Source organism: Mustela erminea, chromosome 3 (assembly GCF_009829155.1).
Source record: "Mustela erminea isolate mMusErm1 chromosome 3, mMusErm1.Pri, whole genome shotgun sequence".
Lineage (NCBI taxonomy): Eukaryota > Metazoa > Chordata > Mammalia > Carnivora > Mustelidae > Mustela > Mustela erminea.
In genome coordinates, this window is record NC_045616.1 from 27,923,768 (window position 1) to 27,941,674 (window position 17,907).

General features: G+C 42.1%; 1 long non-coding RNA gene across 1 annotated transcript in view; it reads left to right on the forward strand.

Moving 5' to 3' along the window:
• Positions 1-1,934: 1,934 nt before the first annotated feature.
• Positions 1,935-17,907, forward strand: part of LOC116586023 — a 33,577-nt gene continuing 17,604 nt past the window's right edge. The window contains exons 1-8 of the long non-coding RNA XR_004283857.1: positions 1,935-2,025; positions 3,745-4,035; positions 5,368-5,460; positions 6,453-6,498; positions 7,087-7,141; positions 8,109-8,474; positions 9,526-9,571; positions 10,528-10,737. This is a non-coding gene — a long non-coding RNA (uncharacterized LOC116586023). The remainder of the gene's footprint in view (positions 2,026-3,744; positions 4,036-5,367; positions 5,461-6,452; positions 6,499-7,086; positions 7,142-8,108; positions 8,475-9,525; positions 9,572-10,527; positions 10,738-17,907) is intronic.

The window sequence follows — 17,907 nt, forward strand, 5'->3', positions numbered from 1 at the left end:
GCACTGGAAAATTAGCAGCCTAGGTTTCTTTGGGGGAAACCACCTCTTTGTTACCCCCCATCCAGAGACTTTAACTATGGTGGACTTGGGCTTCCAGTCTGAGGTGGAGGAGGTGCCCACATACCTACCTGGTTGTGGCATCCATCTTCCTGGCCATATGTCTAGTTGTGAGCACGTGCCCCGAGCGGGTGCAGTGAGAGGGAATCCTGCACTTTTCCCAGAACAACCTTTTAGTAGCGCCTGCTGAGCCATAAGGCTGGTAGCCCAGGACTGAAGTGGCTAACACAGAGTGAAGGGCCACCTGAGCGTGAAGCCAACCCAGAAGAAAGCAGAGCCAGGTGTCTGCTTTCTCAGGGCATCATGGGAGCCTGTGGCTTCCGCCATGCTTGAAGATTCATCCACACTCCACCTACCACCTCTTGGTTTTCTGAACCAAGCAATTCCCTTTGTGGCTAAAGGCCAGATCGAGTTAGAGTTCTATCATTAGGTAACTGTAGAGTCAGTCTTCATCATCACCGAGACAGTTCTTGAATGCTTATTTCAAATGCGATTCTGCACTTGGAGTTGAGACGGGAGCATCCATAAGACATGGTCCACGAGGCTTATGCTTACTCACAACTCCTTCTGTCCCCTCACTGGGATTCCTCATGATGGAGTTTGGGTATGGCACTTCTCACAGACATTGCACAGTAGCACTAGTTGCACGTGTGCTGTTAGATGCTCTGCGAAGACTGCGGCTTTTCGCTTTATCTGATGATGTAAAAATACACGTAGGAGAGGGTGGGCATGTGATATGTACTTGTAGCTACTACTGCCCCTTCTTCCCTATTGCACCAAGCCTCGAGGCTGTTTGTAGTTATTCAGTGATACGTATAAATTATTGTCTCTAATACTACGTAACATTTATGGAACAATTAGGATATGCCAGACCTAAGGACCACCTCAGTGAATGCTCACAGTAACATGGGGAGACAGGTGTTAGGATTCCCTTTGTACAGGTGGCAGAAGCTCAGCACATGAAAATGTGGAGAGTTAGAGAATTTGTCCGTAGTCCCACAGCATGTACTTAGCAGAGTGAGGACCCCAACTCCTGTCTCTGTAATACCCCACGCCTCCAAGCCACTACGTTGTGTAAGAGGCATGAGATATGCCGCTTAGAAAATGTTCTAAATACCTGTTTGGAATCCAAGGAAATTGGCTGGATCAAAAAGCCTTGAAAACCTGAGACATCAGCCCTCTGATTAGAGCAGCGGTGCTGCCCAGACAAGAGAAACAACTTAGCGCGTTCTGGGAGGGTGGATAGGGTGAGCAGGAATTTGGAAGGCATTGCTACAAGCCAGATAGCGGGAGCAAATTTCTGGAGCTTTGTTCTTCCTACATCAGCCACAGATGTGCAGAAAATGACAAGAGTAAAAATTGCAAAAGCCTTTTCCAAAAAGTGTTGCAAATTCCATGGCTGGCAGCCAGGAAAGTGTAGCGTCCCTGGTTGTCCTAAGTGCCTATCAGAACAAAGAGTCGCAGGCTGCTGGGAAAGATGATAGGGTGGAAATGAAGAGCTCATGAGGAAGAAAATAGGAAAATCTAACCAAGGGTAAATGGGGATAATAGGTCCTTGAAGGGTTCAGGCAGACTTGTACAGAGTTCTGATGTGTACGTGCAGGGAAATAGGCTCTTTGCAAAGCTCGTGGTAAAGTTCCCATCCACCCTTGCAGGAATACAATTGAGTCACTATAAAGATTCTAGTCTTGTTTTTTGTGGGGGGACAGGGAGCAGAGAATGAAATGCATTTGCAGGCAAATCGAAACGATGACCATAGAATCTGTTTTCTTCCTTAGAGTGTAATGAAAAATTAAATATTTATTATAAAAGTAGTCATGAAAAAGGCAGATTTATTTTTTCATCTTCATTTTCTGGTGGATGTTTTGCAGATCTCCACAGTCAGTCCTGTGGTCGGAGTGGGTGCTGGAGACCAGGGGAAGATATGAGGCTCATCAGCGCACCTTGAGCTGTGGGAACGGCGGTGAGGTAGGAATTTTTGAACTTGGGTTACATTTGCATCCTGGATCCTCAGCTTTGACATCTGAATCCAGGTCATGAAAACACCATTCGCTCTTGGTTATTTGCAGGGTGAGATGGTAACACATGCCCAGCCTGTGCCATTGCGTCTTATTCCTGTGGGCACTCCCTCCCCCCACCCCCCGCCTGCAGTCCCTGCCACAGAGTCTCTGCTAAGTACATGTGGATGATACCTATTGGTTGTGTATTTAGGAGGATGCAAAATCCGTTTTCTCTCTTTATTTTCAACCAGGTTGTGTCAAGCAAATGCTCCTCTAAGAACACTAAATTTGCCCCTTAAGTCCCCTGAAAGATAATGATGATAGGATAGAATGACCTATCACATTTAATGACAGAGACGTGTTGGGGGTGGGGGGAGGGGCAGTGACAGAGAACTTTCTTTCACAAATGGTGGCCTGAATGAACATACTCTATCTAGAGACCACGGTCTTAATCTAAAAGCACCTTAAGTAACCAGTTCCATGTGGTCGTTGAAGGATGATACCAGGCAGCAAGAAGAAATCCTTTGAACCTCGTTCTTTTTTTTGCATCTGTCCCCAGATGAAAAGAAAATGGCTTCGCGAAAATTTGCTAGGCTTCGCTTAAAACCATGGCAATTTTGCTAAATGCCATTTCCACTTACCGGTAGCTCTTCCCCCAAATTCTTCCCTGGTGTGAGTGGTACGTAAATGCAGCAGAGAGGCACGAGTAAGAGATACTCCCAGTGTGAACAGATGAGATTTACTGAGGGCTAGGGTAGCAGATCGGAGAGGTGGGAGGTGAGGAACCTGGATTCCAGGGAAGTAGTGAGAGCCAAGCAGATCGGTGCGTTACCTCCTTCAGTGGGTTCTGTCAGAAGTCCGCCATTGAAACTGTAGTTCTTCATAAAGGCTAAAACACTAAAGCTTTTTGAGAGTAAGTTACTCTCCAAAACTCCTACTCTTTTTGCTGTGCCAGCATTTTACAGTCTCTTTATGTCTTGGATCTGGCTCTTCCTTTTACCAGATTAAATATTTGTGAGCCAGTTAAGTATTATTGTAATCATTTTTTCTTCCTTTTGGCATAATCAATAGAAACATTCTTAACTATTTTATTAAATGAGTCCAGTAATGGCCATCATAGAGTGTGATTTTCATACTCTTGGACTGTATTTATAATGTATAATTAACTTTTAATACACACTGCACACTCTGTGAGGACCAAAAATATGAGGAAAAAAATCATGATTTGGTCATAAATCTTTAAGTATTATAACACTTTTTATTTAGAGATTGAAACCGTAATAAAATACAGATTTAGTTTATGGATTATGACATACAGTGGACCAAACCTGTCTTCACTAAATGTTTGGACATTCTCAATTTTCCATGGAAAAATCAGTCGATGGTGATAATTTTCATGTTTTATGTATAAATACAGAACACGCCGGAAGGTATCAGGCTGCAATTTGCAATAATTTACCCACAAGCCAGACACTCCAGATGTTGGTAGCTTTAATTCGCAATAAATAAAAAGCTAAATCAGTTATAATGGTCACAGTACTTACTCTTCAGTGTTTTCTTTATTACCAGGAACTTTCCGCTGGCTTAGACAGGAGGGGCCCCAGCTCACTCTGGGGGACCTGCTACGGCCCTCCTAGTAATAGCGTGAGTGTTCTGAAGGTCTCAGAGCCCAATCCCTCCCTTCTAGGTACTCCGGAGCGCTCGGGCCCTAGGATTTCCCGCCCACACAGCCTGCCTCTGTGAACTGCGCTGCCATTATGGAATCCTCCAGTCCAGAGATGACCAGGGGTGGCTGTTTGGATTGAAGGGAAGACGTGGCTGCAACTCTCCAGGTGCTGGCTGGAGGTCATGAGCACAAATACAAGGTGAAATCGAGGAGAGAGAGAGAGAAGGGAAAGAGGAGAGCCGGCTTGAGTTCCATGTTTGAGACCAAACTCTGAAAAGTACCAGAATTCTCTACACACACCTCACCTTCCAGGTTATTAAGACGGTACAGTAGGGAAGGCGGGAGGAGAAAATGGATTTTATGTCAAAGGGTTGGGCTGATGGGTGTCTGGGCTTCTCTTTGTACTCGGCTCTTTCTTCCCAAGTGTTCGGGGTGGATCTCTATGTTATCTTTATGATTTTGTAGTTTACTATCGGTAACTGAGGGATAAGCCCCCAGAGACCTCAGCCTGGTCTTCACGAAGGACCAGGCCCCTTACTTTGAGCATCGACAACTGTTCATTTTGAATGGAAAGTAAAGACATAGTAATTTAATATGTTAATTATTTCTTTGTCAGAGAGCAAACACAAGGAGAGGGAAAAGCAGGATCATGACTGGAGCCGAAGGCAGATGCTGAACTGACTGAACCACCCACGTACCCCAGTAATTTCATTAGTTAAAAAAGATTTTTCTTTCTTTCCGGTGGCCGCTTGTGTTCTCCTCATGGGCTGCCCCTCTGATGTCCTTATCATAGGAACGGATCACGTGGCACTCTTACAGAGTGTTTATTATTGTTGTGTCTGCATAGTCTGAAAAATTTACCCAAAGTTATGCATTTTTTTTTTCCCCCTGGGTTTTTCCCACTTAATGTTTTTAAGATCTGGTAATACTGCTCTTGGGATGGAGCTGATGGCTTCTAATTCCTGCACAGTGTCGGCAGAACACCTTCATCCTCTTTTACTCACCCAGTTCCCCGGGGGAGCAGCTCTAGGACTGTGCACATTCTGTGTGATCCTTACAAGCTGAGAATTCCGCTGAGGTATTTACCCATGAGTTAGGTACCGCTGACAGGGATCACGCGAAGGTATTTCATTACTAGGACTGCTGAACCCACTTTAACTCCCCCGAGCAGTCTCCCTAAGTCCGCACCTCTCCACATCTCCACCGGCACTTAGTGTTGCCTTTTGTTCAAAACGTTGCCGTTCTCATGCGCTCACGTGGTCTCTGTATTGCTGCTCACCGTCATTATTGACATTAGAAAGGAATTACCAAGTGTTAGAAAATTACACTGTCCTTTCTGAGGTCATGCTGTGTGACTAATGTCTTCTCTTATATAGTCTTGTTTTCAGCGGCCTCTGTCAAGCTTTCGATGTTTCTGCTATTTGCTGTACCTACGGCTGCTCTACGCCAGGTACATAGAATGCAGCTGGCTGGTGTCGGTGATGCGTGTGTAATTTACAAAGAGGGCACTGAGCTCCGAATAATCACGGCTTCTTCTCCCTGTTGTTCTTCCCTCCTTTTTTCCCCTCTATCTCTTCTCTTGTTATATTTTCCTTAAAGAAATACCTGTCTTACCGTATTACAGATTCATTCTTAATTTTTCAGTGTTTCCTGATGTTTTACGTGTTTGTTGAGATTTGCCACCAGAAGGGTCCCCGGCATCCTTCCTCAGCTCCTCCCTGAGGAAGCAGAGTCCAGGTAAGTGACAAAAGAATTCTGAGACCATCTGCGTTACAGAGAAAATAGTCCTATGGCATTAAGGGGGGGGGGACAGATGTGTCTAGAACCTTGTCATTCAGTTCTCAGAGACACGTTAGGGCTTGGCTATAAAAGCACGAGCAGACGGATGGGCGCCAAGTAAGAACTTCAAGGTTGCATTAGCATCTTTCCACCTCATTGGAGGTGAGATAGCCCCGGCATGTTCTCCAGGAAAAGGTTTGATGTGGAGTCAGAGAACTTGATGATGCGGCCAAATTGCCCATTTATGTTCATTTATGGTCAACTCTGGTTTTTCTGTTTTTATGTCCATGCCGTGGGCTTTTAGTTTGGATAATAAATATGCATGACTCTCTCTGGGCTCTCTGCCTTTTGTGCTACTGCTGACACAGTTGGCTTGCAAGCTGTTTCCATCCTAGAAGCAAGGCCGAGTTCTGAGGAGAGGTCAGGAAAAGAGAGTTGAGCATTCTGCTAGGTCGTTAGTCAGCAACGTGGGTGGGGGGAGTGGGCACAATTTTGAAACCTTGAGGACACTGGAAGGCAAGAGCCCCATCTGGGGATAGTTAGGAGTCTGTGGAAGAAATATTTTTAAAAATGTGACATTGTACTGGTAGAATGAAATTTGTTTTCTGGAGGTTGATTTATGAACAAGGTTCATAAAATCTAAGCATGTGTCTCCATCTTTTTACAATGGAGGCAAACATCCCTTTCCCTGTGGCTTCTCTGCTAGGCATTCCAGAGTTCACGTGAGCAGAGTTTTGTTGTAGGACAGAGCTAGAATCTTGTTCTCTATAAAGGCACGCCAAAGAGCCACACTAAGGCTGCTCAAAGTGCTTTGTGTGCCAGGATTCAAAATCTCACCTGTGCTGAGCCATTCTGTCACACGGACTCATGTGGTCAGTGACCTGAAACTTCCTTATTGCTACATGGTACTTTCCCACTAATCAAGAGATTTTGCCTTTTGACCCATACAGTAACATGGAAGAGGACAGCAAAATCTAGAAAAAGAAAAGCAGGCAGGTGAGAATGATCACTTATGGATTGTACCTCTCTGGGGTAAGCGTATTGTTTTGATAATCTCAAGAAAAATCCTTTTGTCTATCACAAGCTGGGAGAAAATCGGTATCAACCTTCCGCAAATACCTGTAAAGCTCTGCTCAGCGAGGAGCACTTCTAGGAAATAAAACAAAACAAAAATAGCCCCAAGAAGCACAAAGTACAGTCAGTGTAGAATGTTCTTGAATCTGTTTTCGGGAGGTCTGTGAGGTTTCTGTCGTGAGGACCTACAAAAGCAAAAACAAGATTTCTCTTACTGTTGCTAAATCAGAATTCACGGGTGTCTGAATGAAGGAGACAGGGCCTGAGGGGACATGGTTTCAGGGTACTGGGTGGGCTTCCTCCTCTGCTGGGTGGTTACTCTTCTCTGTCTCCATCTTGATATGATGCTGGAGATTGGGAAATCCCATTCTTCCTTTAGGATGAATGTGTTGATGAGGTCTTTCCTGAGGGAGGGGTAGACAGGACGTCAAACTTGTGCCTAGAGCAGGCACTAGACCTTTACCAACAGGGCCTCCCGCTCCAACTCGGTTCCTTTGCTTCTTGCTCTAGGTTGGCGTGGCGGTGCTGGGCCTGGACTCAGAATTCTCAAGTCCTGGATTCAAGTGTGGGTTTCCATCTCATCTGTTGTTTTGCCTTCAGCCAAATGAGAATCCTCATCATTACCTCCCAATGTGATGCAAGCTAATCCTACTAGTAAATCCACAAAACACTCCCTATTATTACCTTTTCTCTCGGAAAGGATTATATTCTCAGCACAACACTGCTGAGCATTTCCTGTTCTAGCACCCCCTTCCTGGGGTTTTGATGGACCTGGTTTGGTGTCTGACAGCTTGGAGAACTTGCTTGTTGCTACTCCAGTGATGGTTGCGGCTTGGCATGGTTTAGGACCTAGTTCCTGGTCCCCATTATCTTGGGTGTGACATTAGCTAGAAATCAGTAAGAAGGCAATGGTTTCATTTGATGAGAACTGTAATGTAGAAATATTTTGATAAAATCCTAGGTACATAGAAAGTTGGTCTTTTTTTTTGATCCAGCTGGAATTGATTTCTAAAAATTTTATTTATTTTTGAGAGAGACAGAGTGAACACAAGCAGGGGGAAGGGCAGAAGCAGACTCCATGCTGGGCAGGAAACCCCATGCAGGGCTTAAATCCCAGGACTCTGGGATTATGACCTCAGCTGAAAGCAGATGCTTAACAGACTGAGCCGCCAGGTGCCCTCCAGTTGGAACTTCTAAAGCATATCCATAATGCCCGAATTCAGGGGCCTTAAGTCCGGTTGACTTCCTCTAACATGCTCTGAAGCACAGCTCCTGTTGTTAACATACAGAACACACTGTGTCTTTTTAGATTCTCAATAGCAAGGCTCACTGTTTTAAGCAATCCATTAATATTGTGGTAACTCCTAGTGTGGATTTGGGAACATCATTCTTAGGACTATTTGATATAACTAGAAGCGGTTAGCAGCAATTAGGTTTCCTAAAATACTGACTTTCCTGCAGTTAATGAAACATTTATATGCTAACACCTGCCTCAAATTAAAGTCTGGCATGCCTTCGTCTTGTCTATGCAGTGTGGTCCAGGACCAGCAGCAGAGCACCTGGGAGCTTGTTAGAAATGCTGAGTCACAAGCTCACCCCAGACCGAATCGTCAGAATCCAGATTTTAACAAGAAGGCTGCTGGTGATTTGAATGTCCACTAACGCTGACGAATACTGTCCCAGTAGACCTTACCCACTGTTTTAAAGAGAGATGAAGAAGGCAAGAATTATTGGGTGCCCTTGTCACGGAAGAATAAGGAGAATCCACAGAATCGCTTAATCAGGAATGTGCTCATCTGTGTGGACCAGCCCTAGCCAAAAGAAATAATGAGAGCGACGTGTATAGTTTTAAATGGATACACTGCTCGCTAAAAAAGTAAAAGGGACAGACAAAATGGGTGAGACATTTAGTTTAACCAAATACATCCAAAATCAAACGTGAAGAAGTACTGAGATATTCTGCATTGTTTTTCATGACAGACCTACATGTCTATTAGATTTGGAGCAGCATCTCAGCTTGTATGAGCCACGTGTCCAGTGCGCAGTGGCCGTATGTGGCAAGTGGCCACCATATTGACGGAGCGCTACAGATGAGGACATGTCCTTTCCCCCCTACTCCAGGCTGCCCTGAATTGCTCAGGAAAGGGTACAGCATCAAGCTTATCCACCTACATGCTGGAGGTGAACAGACCCAGACTCCAGGGTCCACTTCAACCCTCTGGGCTCTCCAAACGACCAGACGTTATCCTGCAGTGGTAGGATAAAATGACAATTGGACACAAAGTGTGTGTAACAAAGTAGACTCTGTTGATTGATAGTTATCATTATTAAAAAGGAGGGCACAGGTTGATTCGATGATTATCGATGAGGGCTGCTTCACAGGCCTATCAATCAAGGTCCACCAATTCTGAAAGTTTGCCTGCCCCCGCTCCTTCTCCCTATGTACACACACACTTCTCCTGAATAGACACCAAGCTCATTTATGCCTGAACATGCCAGTATTTATTTCCTGAGAACATTTTCTTACATAATGAGGATGTAATGATCAATTCATGGACTTAAAACACAATGTTCTTTTCTAGCCCACAGTCCATGTTTACATTTTGCCAGTTGCACAATGTGGGTTTTCCTTCCTTCTCATTCTCGGATTCAGTGAGGATCATATATGACATCCAAGTATATTCTTTTCTCCTGAAACCTAGAAAGTTGTCTCGGGCTTTTCTTTGGAAGATCTTTTTTTTTTTTTTTCCTTGAGAGAGAACAGGCTGGTTACATATAGGCATATCCCCCCTCAACTTGGTTTTATGTTGTGTTTCTTGAGGACTGCCTTCAGGTTATATACTTGGGAAGGTTAGCCAAATAGTTTTTAATGAAGGTACTAGTAAACAGCAGAAAAACAGCACCACTACAAAGACTGAAGGGATCTTCCTGCCCTTGGATCTCTTACAGGTACGACAATTGGCTGAACAAAAAATGGACAAGCAAAGCAATGCAGGTGAGTCAGTCCTCCTTTTGGAGCTGGGAGAACAGTACAACAGCATGATCATGGTGGGACGGGGTAGGGGAAACAGGAAATCACGGCCAGTAAAGAAAGCAAGGTGAGCTTTCCAAGCACAGGAAGTAGAAAATGCAAAGGCAATGAAGTATCAAAGGACAAAAGTATTAAAGAACATGGTGGTTTATAGTCACTGAGGCTAAGAAGCTAGACTGTGCCCACTAAGTATTGCATGTTAAACTAAGAACTTTGAAATTGATGCTGCTGACAAATATTTGGAAGCATGAGCATGAGATGATTGGATTCATGTTTGAGAAAATAGCTCTTGGGGGCAAGGGAACAGAAAGGCAATAGAAATTGAAGTCAGAGGTTTTACTGAAACAGCTCAGGACAGACATGAAAAAGGTAAAGAGAAGAGACAGTTGGGACATTTAAAAATTAGAGGAGAGGGTTCAAGATGCTTGAGGTTTAATTAATAATAATTAGTATTAATGGTAATGGCAGCTGCCAGACCGTGGGTCCCTACTCTTTGACAGTAGCTGAGAGATCCCATCAATCTTCAGAGCAGCTCCATGAGGAGGGTGCTATTATCAGAGTGGTAATTATAAGACATAAAACTGTTTGAGTGGATGATAACACCAGGAATCTAGGCAGAGACTATGATGTTGCCAGCAGACCACAGAATGACCCTTTACCAGTAAGGCTTTGGAGACCAATCTGGGCTGGTGCTTGGGAGGTGTCACCTTGTTGACGTAAGAGCTGCAGTCATACTGTCTAGCAGGTGACTAAGATAAACACTGAACAGGAACAAACACTACCATATAGTAAGGAATGCTTCAAAAAATGCCAGATGTTAAATGGAAAGAAAAATACCATATGTGTATGGTGCACCATTTTTTGGTGTTGCTATAATTGGCCTAGCCCAGTTTAGTCTCATGGTAATTGTGGCTTTCCAGCAGGGCCTGATTTGTAAAGGACACACAGTTTACTACTTTGAGAATAGGAGTTCTGGTTCAACACGGCAACACTGGAAGATCCTGAACTGCCCTGGACCCACAGACCCTACAACTGCATAAGGAATAATTTCCTCTGAAAAAGACCTAGAAACTAGCTGAACACCTCCTACCTGGGAGGTGAAGAAGAAGAAAAGACCAGCATTGAAGGAGGTAAGACAGGCAGCGACACTATCTAGCCATGTGACCCACAATCAGAAGGGAATTCAATGCACACAGCTAGGATTTTGCATCCCACATTGGGCACCCCAAATTAAAAACCAATGTGGCTTGCTTCCAGGAGGTCCACAAGGCTATAGAAATAGTACAAAAGGGGCTCCCATGCCTGTATTCACCTATGGTCAGGGCCCAGGATGGAAGCAGATCAATCTTCAAGTGGAGGAAGAGGCTCATTTGCTTTTGGAAAGCACCTTCAGCCTCCTTGGTTGCTGTGATCCTGTGACACCAGGATGCCCTCCCCCCGGGGGGGGGGGGAGCTTTTACATGCACCTGGCACCCCAGCCTCTGCTAGCTCAGGGAGGTTGAATTCCAGAGTCCCATAGGACTGTAAGAATCCAAGGTAGTACTTGGCAGGTGACAACTCCCAGGGTACTGTATCGAGAGATGAAAAAACACCCTTTTTATGGGAATGAGGCCCATTTTTCATGCAGTTTTGGGCTGAGGTTTAGCGCACACACATCGAGGGGTCTCCAGAGGTGTTCTCAGGGAACATAGTCTGGTCGTTGCCAGCTGGGCACTCACCCTCGGCTGTGCTCTAGCTAGTCCAAAAAGCTTATACATGTGGCTGGTGCCTCAGTTTTTTGTGAGTGCCACTAAGGAGACACCTCCAGGTAGCCTGGCTGTGGTGGCCAGCAATGCCTAGGCCCCCTAAGACAAGAGCATGAGTGGAAGTGGGGAGGTGGAGGGAGAGGGAAAGTCTTCAGCAGGCTCCACACCAGCATGGAGTCTGAGGCAGGGCTGGTTCTCATGACCTGATCCCAAACTAAGAGTTGAATACTCAAGCAACTGAGCCACCCAGGCACCAACCTCTTCTTCTTTTTAAAGATTTTATGTATTTGAGAGAATGCACAAGCAGGAGGATGGGGCAGAGGGAGAAGCAGAAGTAAGGAGCCCAATGTGGAGCTTGATCCCAGGACCCCAGGATCACGACCTGAGCAAAAGGCAGATGCTTCACCAACTGAGCCACCCAGGCAGCCCTGGACACAGCTGCTAACTGGGATCCTCCATGCCTGCATAATGACAGGTAATGGCACACCCTCAATGACTGAGAACCACTAAAAATAAAATCAGTTCTTAGAAAATCTCAAAGGATTGAAGGAGAACCAAGAGCTAGGGGGAAAAAAAAAAGGGTTAAAAGATGAGGTTCATCTCCTACCCACGGCCACTTCTTCCAGAGTGGAGAGTGGCTTTTATATACAGGGCATGAAAGGAAAAAGAGATGGCAAAACCTCAGGAAAAGAAGTCCTTAATGAAATGGAGATGAGTGATGTGCCTGATAAGGAGTTCAAAATAGTGATCATACAGTAAATCCGGTAAATACCAAGCTCAGTATTGAGTTTGGTCTCCTTGAGGAGACTGGAAATATAAGAGTGTACCAAATAGGAGTCACCGAGCCAAAGAATACAAAAGTGATATGAAAGTCACCCTAAAGGGAGGCCATGCAGACTGAATGAAGCAGAAGAAAAAGGCAGTGAACTAAAAGACAAGGCAGTGAACTCAGCCCATCAGAATATAACCAAAAAGAAGAGAAGAAACAAAAAAGTAAAAATAGCTTCAGCAACTTAGGGGACAATACAGGTAGACCAGCATTCAACATTCACATTGTAGCACTGTCAGAAGCAGAAGAGAGAAAGAGGCAGAAAAAGGATTCGAAAATATTATGTCTGAAAACACCCCGAGCTTGGGGAGGAACAAGACATTCAGATCCGTGAAGATCAGAGAGTTTCAAATAACTTGAACCCAAAGCCAAAAGAGAAAAATCGTGTTAAGCACCAGGAACCCAGGGGCGCCTGGGTGGCTCAGTGGGTTAAGCAGCTGTCTTTAGATCAGGTCATGATCCCAGGGTCCTGGGATGGAGCCCTGCATCGGGCTCCCTGCTTCTCCCTCTGTTTGTGCCCTGTCAATTAATAAAATCTTAAAAAAAAAAAAATCTCCAAAAGATGATCAGATCTCTGCAAGCTACAGATGAGTGGCAGGGTATCTTAAGAATCTTCAGACCCAGAACACTTCTGACAAAGTTATCATCAGAATTGAAGTGCCCAGACAAGCAAAAGCTGAAGGAGTTCATCATCACCATTTACAAGCCTATAAGAAATGTTCAAGGGACTTGTATAAGCTTAAAAGAAATGGCACTAATTAGTGACAAGACCTATGAAAGCATAAATCTCACTATTAAAAGTAAATATATAGCAAAGGTGGTAGATCCTATACTTAACTTCTAAAATCACTTAAAAGCCAGTATAAATGTTAAGACAAAAATAGTAAAAATACCTTAATAAAGAGATATACAAAATGTGAGGGGGAGAGAGAAATTCTAAGAGTCTGAGAATGTATTTAAGTCCTTACCAAGTTGAAACAGACTGTACTTACAATGAGGCTTATATACAAGTTATATTCATAACAGTAAGCATGCTGTCCCTTGAGCAACATGGATTTTTTTTTTTTGTAAAGTGGTCCCCTATACTAAGTGTATTTTCCTTATGATTATCCTTTAATTTTAGTAAATACAGTATATAATACTTGTGTAGTACAATATATGTGTTAATCAACTATGCATAGTATTGGAATACTTCCAGTCAGCAGTAGGCTGTGAGTAGTTAAGGTTTGGGGGAGTAAAAGTTATATGCAGACTTGGAACGGCATGAGAGCAGGGGTCAGTGTTCAAGGGTCAACTGTAGACCAACAAATGATGAACATAAAGGAATCTATGAAAACCACCACTGAAAGTCATGAAATCACAAAGGAAGAAAACACAAGAAAAAGGAATAGAAGAACAACAAAAGAGAAAATAAATAAAACGGTATAAGTACATATATTTCTTAATTACTTGAGTATGTCTCCACTTAAATTCTTCAAAGGACACAGTGACTAGACAGAAAGAACAAGACCCATCTCTATTCTAACTACAGTACACTCCAGTTATAAAGCTACACACAGACTGTAAGTGAACAGGTAAAAAAGATGCTCTATGGAAAGGAAAGGAAACCTGGAGTAGCTATATTTATAACAGACCAAACAGATCTCAAGATATGTATCCAATTCTCTATACCAATTTTACAGAAGACGGGATGAAAGCATAAGTTTTATGCAGCCAGTGAATAAAGGACATTCAAGATTTCAGATTTTTCTATAGCTACTTTAAACAAAAAAGAAAGAAGGAAAAAAAGAAATGAGCAAATATTTGCCAAGTGAAAAAAAAGGACATTACATAATGTGAAAGGGTTCAATCCAACAAGAGGAAAAATATATTGGACCCAACACAGAAGCAGCTAAATATGTAAAGCAAATATTAACAAACCAAGGAGTAAGAGCAATATAATAATATGAAACTGGAATACCCCTCCCTCACTGATGGATAGATCTTCTACACAGAAAATCAATAAGCAATAGAGTCCTTAAATTACACATTAGACAAAGTGAACTCAAAGGATGCCTATGTAACTTTCCATCCAAAAGCAATACAATACAGTACATAGGAAGGGACTCTGAAATCTTAGACCACAGAACATATTTTAATAAGCTTACAAAGGCTGAGATCATATCTTAATCCTCCATAATAGTATAAGACAAAAAACAACTATAGGAAGAAAACTGGGAAATTTACTAAAAGGGGGGTGTAAAACAAGATGCTACTGAACAACCAATGGGCCAATGAAGAAATCAAACGAGAAATTAAGAAATGCCTTACTCAAAGGAAAATACAACATACCAAAACTTAGGAGATACAGAAAAGCAGTTCAACGAGGGAAGTTCATAACAATAAATGCTTATATCAAGAAACTACAAAACTACAAAAAGATCAACAAAACTAAGAGCTGGTTCTTTGAAAAGAAATAAAACCAACAAACCTTTAGCTAGACACATTAAGAAAAAGGAGAAGTCACCCATATATCAAAAATCACACACACAAAAAAGGAGACCTTATAACTTATACCACAGAAATACAAAAGAGCAGAACAAATTGGACAACCTAGAAGAAACCAATTTCTAGACACATGAAAACTACTTTTTTCAAGACTGAGTCATGAAAAAAATCTGAGCAGACCAATTACTAGATATAGAATTTATTCAGTAATCCAAAACCTCCCAACACACCAAAGTCAAGGACATATCTTCCCTGGTGAATCCTAACAAAGATTCCAAGATTATTAACATCAATCCTTCTCAGCCTCTTCCAAAAAATCAGTATTCAGACATTTCTGAGTTTATTTTACGAAGCCAGATTTATCCTGGTACTAAAACCAGACAAGCCCACCAGAAGAAAAGAAAACACAGGCCAGTATGTCTGATGAACAAAGATACAAAAATACTCAATAAAATACTAGCTAACAGAATTCAACAATGTATTGCCAAGATCACGCACCATGATTGAGTGGGATTTGTTCCAGTGATGCAGGGAGGTTTCCATATCCATATACTGACAGGATACATCATATTAACAAAAGGAAGGGTAAAAGTCATGATCATGTCAATAGTTGAAAAAAAAAAAAAACCATCTGATAAAACTTAAGAGCCATTTATGATAAAAACTCTCAACAAAATCCCTCCAAGTAATAAAGGCCAAATGTGACAAGACCACAGTGCACATTATACCAATGGTGAAAAGCTAAAAGCTCTTCCTCTAAGATCAGGAATAAGACAAGTGCATTCTTGCCACTTGTATTCAACATAGTAAATGCCATCCTAACCAGAGCAATTAGGCAACAAATTAAAGATATCTAAGCTGGCAAGGATTAAAACTGTCACTATTTGCACATGACATCTAATAGAAAACTCTAAACATTACACCAAAGAACCCGTTAGAACTAACGAATTTGGTTAAGTTGAAAGATACAAACTCTACATATCAGAGTATGTTTTCTACACACAAATAATGAAATTCAGAAATAGGAATTAATAAACCAGTTCCATTTGCAATTACAGCCAAAAACCATGAAATGCCTAGAAAAATTTAACCAAGGAGGTGGAGCATTTGTACTCCGAAAACCATAAGAACCTGACACAGAAACAAATACATGGAAAGATATGTAGTGTTCCTGGATTCTACCCATTTTGTTAAAATGTCCATACTACCCAGAGCAATCTACAGATTCAATGCAATTACCATCAAAATTCTAATAGCATAGTTCACAGGAATAGAGAAAACCAGTCTCAACTTTGTATGGAACTACCAAAGATCCCCCAAACCAAAGCAATCTGGAGAAGAACAAAGCTTGAGGCATCACACCTCTGATTTCAAACTTGATCACAAAGCTGTATTCATCAACACACTATGGTATTGGCATAAAAACAGACACACAGATCAGTGGAAGAGAGATCCCAGGAATAAATTCATACTTTCATGGTCCATTAATTTATGATCAAGAAATCAAGAATACACAATGGAGAAAGGACGGTCTCTTCAATAAATGATATCAGGCAAACTCAGTCTTATACACCATATACAAAAATTAACTCAAAATGGACCTGAATGTAAGACCTGAAACCATCAAATTCCTAGAAGAAAACATAGGGAGTAAACTGACACTGGTCTTAGTGATTATTTTTTGGATTTGACACCAAAAGCAAAGGCAACACAAAGAAAAACACACGAGCTTCAGTACAAAGGATCCGAATGAGCATTAAAAAAAAAAAAATACAGATGGCCAACAGGTACATGAAGAGATGCTCAACATCATCATGAGTAGGAACATGCAAATCAAAACCACAACGAGCTATCTCCTCATACCTATTATGGAGACTATTACCAAAAAGACAAGAAATAACAAGCCTTTGGCAAGATACTGAGAAAAGGGAACCTTGTGTGCTGTTGTTTGGAGTGTAAATTGTCGTAGCCTCAAGGAAAACAGTATGGCAGTTCCTCAGAAAATTAAAATTAGAACCACCATATGATCCAACAATTCCACTTCTGTGTATTTATCCAAAAGAAATGAAAACACTAATTTGAAAAGATATATGCACCCCTATGTTTACTGCAGCATGATTTACAATAGCCAAGATATGGAAACAGCCAAATGTCCATGATGGATGAATAGATCAAGAAAATGTGTACACACACACACAAACACACTGGAGTATTATTCAGCCATAAAAAGAAAGTGATGCTGCTCTTTGAAACACAGATGGACCACTGATGGCATTAGGCTAAGTGATGTAAGTCAGAGAAAGACAGATAACTGTATATTCTCACTTATGTGTGAAATCTACAAAAACCCCGGCAACCACCAAGCTCATAAATATAGAGATCGTGAGCGGATGGTGGGTGGGCAAAACAGGGGGAGGGTCAAAGGTTCAAACGTCCCGTAGTAAAATAAATAAGTCACGGGAATATAATGTACAGCATGGTGACTATAGTTAATAATACTGTCTTGTATATTTGAGAGCTGCTAAGAGAGTTTCCAACACACCCAAAAAAGCTTTCTAGCTACGCATGGTGGGGAATGGTAACTAGACTTATTAGGGGGATCATTTCTGCACATACTCCGATACTGAATTGTGTTGCATGTGACAACAGCCCCAGCTTGTGAATGAAGCTGTACCTTGCCTTGAATGAAGTACGCTGGTTTGTCCCAGATTCCACCACTATTTTGTAGTGTAAACTTTCATATACCATTTAAGCTCTGCCTGGGAATTAGCACTTCTGGAGATCCTGAACTCAGAATGCTGCTGTCTCACTGGAAAATCATTTCAGCAAAATATTTAAGGCTTTGAACTCTAAGAGGGATTTTTTTAACTGTTAGTTTTGTAGGGCTAAGATTATAGCTACTAGATCTTGATCAAAATCCAGGGTCTCTTACATTAAATAGATCCCCGCATTAGTGTTTCTTAATAGCTCGAAGTAGCTGTATTATGTATTTTTCATTTTGAGGAACCAAACTGACAATATTTTGCATTACGCAGATCCTGCATTAGTGTTTCTGTACAGCCTGAAATAGTTGTATTATATACTTTTCATTTTGAGGAACCAAATTGAAGATATTTTGCATGTGGAAGAGGAATCATTTAAGGAAATATGAAAACCACTCATCTAGCTTAATGCTTTCTATTACTTTGGAAACATTTATTTCATCCCTTGGTTACTGGCAGCTCTATTACAGTTTAGAG